Source organism: Engystomops pustulosus, chromosome 4 (genome assembly GCF_040894005.1).
Source record: "Engystomops pustulosus chromosome 4, aEngPut4.maternal, whole genome shotgun sequence".
In the NCBI taxonomy this organism is placed as follows: Eukaryota; Metazoa; Chordata; class Amphibia; order Anura; family Leptodactylidae; genus Engystomops; species Engystomops pustulosus.
The window spans coordinates 18,809,131-18,816,069 of NC_092414.1; positions in this window are offsets into that span (position 1 = coordinate 18,809,131).

Consider the following 6,939-nt stretch of genomic DNA (forward strand, 5'->3'; position numbering starts at 1 on the left):
CTGCGCTGAAAAGCATCGGAACGCACTGGAGTTCACTGGCTCGGGCTGAGTGAAGGTAAGTGCAAGCTCCGCGAAAGATTTTTTGTTTTAAATGCGGCGGTTTTTCCGTATCCGTCAGGTTTTTGTTCGGCTACGCCCTCCGATTTCCGTCGCGTGCATGCCGGCGCCGATGCGCTACAATCCCATCACGTGCGCCAAAATCCCGGGGCAATTCAAGGGAAATCGTTGCAAATTGGAAATATTCGGGTAACACGTCGGGAAAACGCGAATCGGGCCCTTAGTAAATGACCCCCATTATGTAGGGAATACATTACCAAGAAACTAGAGATTTAGTCAGAGGTCTAAACAAGAGAGGTCAGATCTAGGGGTTCAAAATGGAGGACCTCCAGGAAAAGAACATTGAAAGACTCAAGTATACACAGGATTCCTAATGAAGAATCAAGAAGGTCCAAGACTGATGTTCTCAAACACAAGACAGCCATGGCCCAGAGGAAGAGATAATAACCCTCGGGGGATTCTGAATTGTCCAAATTATCAGTGTTTCTCATGAAGTAGAGTTTTGAAACTTATGGAAGATGGAATCCCAAGACTGGAGGTTGGGAGAGGGTCAGTGATTAAAGGGAACCTGTCACCAGGGACCTCATTTTTCACTAAAGACAGGTTGCAGAAGCTTATTACACCTACAGTGCAAATCTGCCTTTCTGCCTTTTCCAAGCATTTTCATTACAATATAATTGTGTGATTTAACTTACTCTTACACCCTGACAAAATCCTGGGGTAGTCACAGGGGCTGGACTTTGGTTTGGATGCATTTCAAAAAACAACATGTGACTTGTCTGTGTTGACTTGTCTGGCCCCCACCCTTGTGCTCCTGTCTAGCTCCACCTCCTGCTTCTTCTCAGAGGTCACAGCCTGGTCAACCCGACATCAGTGGGGGAGGGACAAGCTGTACAGGAGCACAAACATGGAGGCAGCCTGCAGCTCAGACAAGTCACATGTTGTTTTTGAAATGCATCCAAACCAAAGCCCAACCCCTGGGACTACACAGAGGATTCTGTCAGGGAGCAAGAGTAAATTATAACACACAATTATATTGTAATGCAAATGCTTAAAAAAGGCAGAAAGGCAGATGTGCACTGCAGGTGTAATAAGCTTCTGCAACCTGTCTTTAGTGAAAATGAGGTCCCTGGTGACAGGTTCCCTTTAAATTGTACCACCATGGTTATCATAGGATAGGTGTTATCAAACTGGGTCACCTGAGATTTAATTGCATAGATCCACCAAGAAGTTGATCACCACAAAATAAGTCTAAAGAGACTTGAAACGTGACAGTAGAAAGTTATTTGGTCTCCTGGTGGTCCAACATGGCTTCTACTTATGGGCCATGGAGGTCCACATGACCTTCATAAAAAAGCCACGTAGACTCAATTCCTAAGAAAATAACTTAAAACCGCTAGGTGTGTCCAAACTTTCGAAACGTATCGTACACATGTTGAGTCCTGTGAGGAAAGTTCCATTAATATTTCCTCTATCAGGAAGACAGAACAAAAACAGCAACAGGAGAGTAAAACGTACAAGAGGAAAAAATAATTCTCACATTCCCAGACGTCTGCTCGGAGAAATTGGCTTAAAAAACAACATTTTCATCAAGATAATCTTTATTACAGGAAAATAAAATAAAAAAAACCACGTGGGATACAGGCGGCCAGTTGGGTTTGTTTTATTGTGGAGGAAATTCGAGAAGTAATTCTATTTTTATGTACCTTTAAGGGCAGGTCACCATCCAGTGTCTGTGTCTATAGTATGAAGATGTCACGCATTGAGGAATACTTCATCGTTGTATATGGAAATTCTATTAAAGGGGTATTCCGGGAATATGAACGTCGGACACAAAAACCCATGATGATATAAATAAATGAATACAACAATACTCAATGTCATTAAAACGGAGCTTCAATAGTTTGATTTATGATTTACTAAATTTATGGCCTCTCTAAAGTAGGTGGAGTTATCACTAAGATGGTCGCCACTGGAAACTACAAGTCCCATGATCCTTTAGTTCTCAGTAACTCCTCCTACCATAGTAATGATGTGTAACTGCCATCACCACAACACTGACCATACTGGATGCACTGCAACCAACCAACTACAGCCAAGCATAGTGGTGATCACATGACCTGCCCAGGCAGATGCAGGACATGTGATGTGGACATGTGACCAGCGGCCATCTTCTGTCCTGTGTATGCTCTGCAACGGACCGCGCGGGGGAAATTAACGGACTGATTAAAGGGCCGGTAGCATTTTAATTCTTCATTACAGTCTATGTCATCAGCATTTTCTGCTAAGGGGAGCAAAATTTTAAATAACAACTAATTACACATTAGCTTATATTTTAAGGACCCATTTGCATATGAATTATGCTGATTCCTGGAATACCCCTTTAATCTTTCATTTGACCTGGAATAGTTCACGCTTTTCATAGATCTTCACTTAAGGTTGAGTAGTGGGAGTGTGGTGGGAGGGTAAGAGATACCACTGTATAGTTCTCGTAAGAAGAGCACACCCAACCATTGGGTCACTAAGATTTTATACTGTTTCGTTGGAAGACCGGGAAGTATATCCTATCCCACCGAGTTACTTAACTGTAGGTAAAAACCAGTTGGGTCAACAGAGACTTCACTCTAGTCAATAAAGTTATCGTAAAATCAATGTCATCTCGTAGGCCAACAAAAGAGTAGAAGCTATCATGCAGAGTGTCCACAGAATTGGTCAAAAGAGCTATTAGACTTCACTACAGAGGTCCACTCATAGGTCCGATAAGGAGGCATCTCCACCCACCTACTAGTTAGTATTTCCACTGGGTTCCTCGATTGATGGTTTTAACCAGTTAGTGCACCCGAGACATGATACTCGTCGATATGATCATCAAGTGATCGTCACGTAGAGTCAACGAAGGATATATTCTATCATGATAAGTCTCCACAGAATTGGTCAAAAGAGAACTTATACTTCGCTATAGAGGTCCACTCATAGGTCTACTAAGAAGGTCATCTCCACCCACCAGAGACGTTATACTAGTTGGTAGGATGACCAGAGAATGAATCCATTTTCACTGGGTTCCTAGATTGTTGGTTTTAACCAGTTGGTGCCACCGAGACATGATACTCGTCCATATGATCATCAAGTGATCGATGATAAGTCTACACAGAATTGGTCAAAAGAGACCTGATTCTACTCAATAGTTTATCTGGGTCATTGATGCCCGTTCAAAGGTCTGGCAAGAAGAGGCAACCACCACCTGGTTGCTAGAGACTTGATCATGCTCCATGGTTTCTCAAGTAAATGAGAACATACAGGCTTGAAGAGCATACTCTCTCATTATGTCATCCTCCTATGTGTGTACATCTATCATATCTGATACTACTGATAAGGGTATTAATGTTATTTCACCAATGTGTTGTCCATTTCCAACTGGGCCACCAAAGCCTTGATTCTACTCAATAAAGTCGTCAGGAAGTCAATGTCATCTCTTCAGTTAATCGATTATAAAGAATCACCACCACCAAAGTCAGAAGAGGCTTGATGCCACCCAAAAGTTTCACCAGGGAATGTCCCCCAACAGATAGAACTGCTATGGAGAACATATTCTCATATTGGGCAATTCTGGTATTGCCCAACTACGTCAATAGATACTCGATGCTATTTAGCGGGACCACCGGGGAATGAATGCGTTTCCACTAGTTTACCAGAGAATAGGTGTTATCCAACCAGGTCACTAGAGGCTAGTTAATAGGATCACTAGGGAATGGATGCCTTCACAAAGGCTCACCGGGAAGTGGATGTTATAAAACTGGTTCCTCAGACATGGATATGTTTTCTTAATGAAAACAAAAGTTCTTTACCCTCTCTTTGTGGCTCACAGATATACTAAGGAGAAGCCCTTCAGTAGTAGAAGCCCCCAGGCAGCAGGTTGCGATGCCAATACTCCCCATAAAACTAATTGAGGAATCTGGACAATATTTGGTCCACCCAGTCCATGGCCACAAGTCCACAGTCCAGTGTACCTGCTATACCTTAATGCAGTGGTCCCCAACCTTTTTTAGCCCGCCAGTGAGCATAATTTTTTAACAGGGACCAGTGGGCATAGGTCGGTGTTCTGGTGTCTAGCAAACAATGTATGGCTTATATTGTCCAAGAAGTGCCCCACCCCTACACTTATATTGACCCCTTTCCGGTTCAAAGCCTCTTCTGCTTCCATCATCCATGGTTCTCCAAGGCCCAAACTTGGGCCGTGGCCCAGTGGTTGAGGAACACTGCCTTAATATTAAGACAACTCTCATGGGCTGGGTTTCTCTTGGACTTTGAAGATGCCCTACTACTAGGATGAGTTCACTGCCACTCGATCTCGAATGTCCACCGGGGTCCTGGAGTCTCTCAATCTCATACGGTAAATGGTTTTGGGGTCCTGAAGCTGAACACACCTTTAACATCTGCCTATGACTAAAAATTGTTTGTGAGGAGTGATAGACATGCCCCGCTCCAATTGCCACAATGTCCACTAAAAGGAACAATGGCAATCAAGAATGTCACTGGGATTACAGTCAAGCAATGCAAAGGTGGTATCAGCTATGGAACAGTGGATCACCTAGGCCCATTGGGTACAAACACTATGGTGTTCATCTTGAATGATATCTCATGGTCTCAACATTGAGCAGACTCTCTCCCACCTCCAAATAGATACTCTCAGACTAGTATCATACTACTCAGGTCCACAGGAAATGAATACCATCTTATCAGGGAATACATATTAACCCACTGGGCTCAATATGGAGAAGATAGTATCTTCTAGTATTAGGTCACCAACAACTATTACCATAGATTAGGCTCCACCAAAATAGGATTATGGAATAGAAGATCTCAGACTCTCAGATGCTTCATACTGCTCAGGCAACTAAGGAATTGATTCCATCTTACCAGGGAGTAGATAATATCCAACTGGGGTCGCCAGGAAGAACGTTTTCCATTGGATCACCAAAGATTCACTACAGACTAGGTTCTACCAACCTAAATCAAACAGAATAGAAGGTCTCAGATTCTTCAAACTACTCAAGTTTCTAGAGATTGAATAGTATCATACTGTGCCAGGGTGAAGATACATGTAGTATCCAAGTGGGTTCACCAGGGAGAGGATAGTATCCAACTAGGTCACCAGAATCTCTTTTCAATGAGGCCACCACAAAATAGATAGTAGTCTTCATATTACTCAGGTTACTAATGAGGCTACCAGGGAATAGAGGTCATGTTATAGGTTCACTAGGGTGTAGGTATCAACTCAAAGTTCTCCAGGGAATAGATGGCATCCGCCTGGGTCACAATAAACTATTACTAGGTGCCACCCAACTAGGTCACTAGAGACTTGATACAACCAAGGTGAATGGAGAATGGATGCCATTACATTATCTCACCGGGAAGGGAAGGCCGTTCCACCAGGCCACCATAGGAGTGTTTAATATATACAGTATAGGGCATACACATACTATATAAAATATAACAGAGGACAACGTTATACTACAAGCTTTACAGCCACCATAGTTAGTAAAAGCTACAAGGTAAAGATATGAGACAAGTCAACTTCACACTCTTACACGAGTTTACTCTTCACCAAACATAGTCACATCTCGATTCGAGTACTAGGTGTTCCACTATGAAATCTGAGAAAGTCTTAAGCTCGGGTTTAGGGAAGGAAATGATAAGGAGTATTTTTATAGAAAGTTATGGAAATTTCAAGCTTACATTTTGGATCCTCTTTAATGACATTGTGTACAATTCAAACTGCTTGTGGGATTCATTCACTGAATGTTAAAGGGGTTGGTCACTTTACCTCGTGTGTTTTGTAATTTGTGCATAAGTGCGGGGGGCAGGATATTAGGTAATTTACCATTATACATCTAGTAATAGTTCTGCTCCGCTTTCTTAATATGTAAAGTGAAGCCTCCTGTCTTTTACCTCATCAGCCAGAGATTCCTGACCACAAAATGGCCGCCGATGGAGGGTCATGTGATCTCTATCTGTCCATGAAGAATCGCCCTGCCAGTACCTTTTGATCAGTATTAGATTAATTAGTATTAATTTATATATGAAATCAAGGTCTTGCCAGGGCGATTGTCATGGACACATGACACAGATCACATGACCCTCCATCGGCGGCCATTTTATGGACAGGAATCTCTGGCTGATGAGGTAAAAGACAGGAGGCTTCACTTTACATATCAGGAAATTGGAGCAGAACTTCTCATAGATGTATAATGGAAAATTACCTAATATCCTGCCCCCCTCCCCACACACACATTACAAAAAACAAGAGGTAAAGTGGCCAACCCCTTTTAAGTTCCCCTTTAGAGGTGTTGGACATGTACCATTGGCTGAAGGAAAACGTGTTGGGTTATTTTCGTGAAGTCGGCCTCCAGTGGTTATAACAATTCTCCTAATTGTGATAGCTCTGAAAACATTCAACTCTCATTTGGATAATTAACGTTGAGACAAACAGAATGGAGATTTTTCCATGAAGATATGAGGAAAATGGAGAGTGTTATTTCACAACATTATTACAGGCCTAACATACAACAATCTGTACATGGGCATTCACAGGCATGCTAGGTACTTAAAGGGGTTTTCCAAAATTATTTATTCTAATTACCCGCCCATAGGAGTGGTCAGATCAGATGTTGATAAGCTGTTCGGGCCTACATATAGAATTCCTAATCTAGATTACAGGTCAAAAAGAGGTTTATAACCACCGCAATAGGCTGATTAGGATTCCAACAACTACTGCTTCATATAATAAGGTCTTATAGAAGAAGTTGCCCAACTTCCTGCTAGGCAGCTATTGGCTGAGGCTTCATCACACACTTCCTGTTTTGCCTTCCCCAATATTTTGAG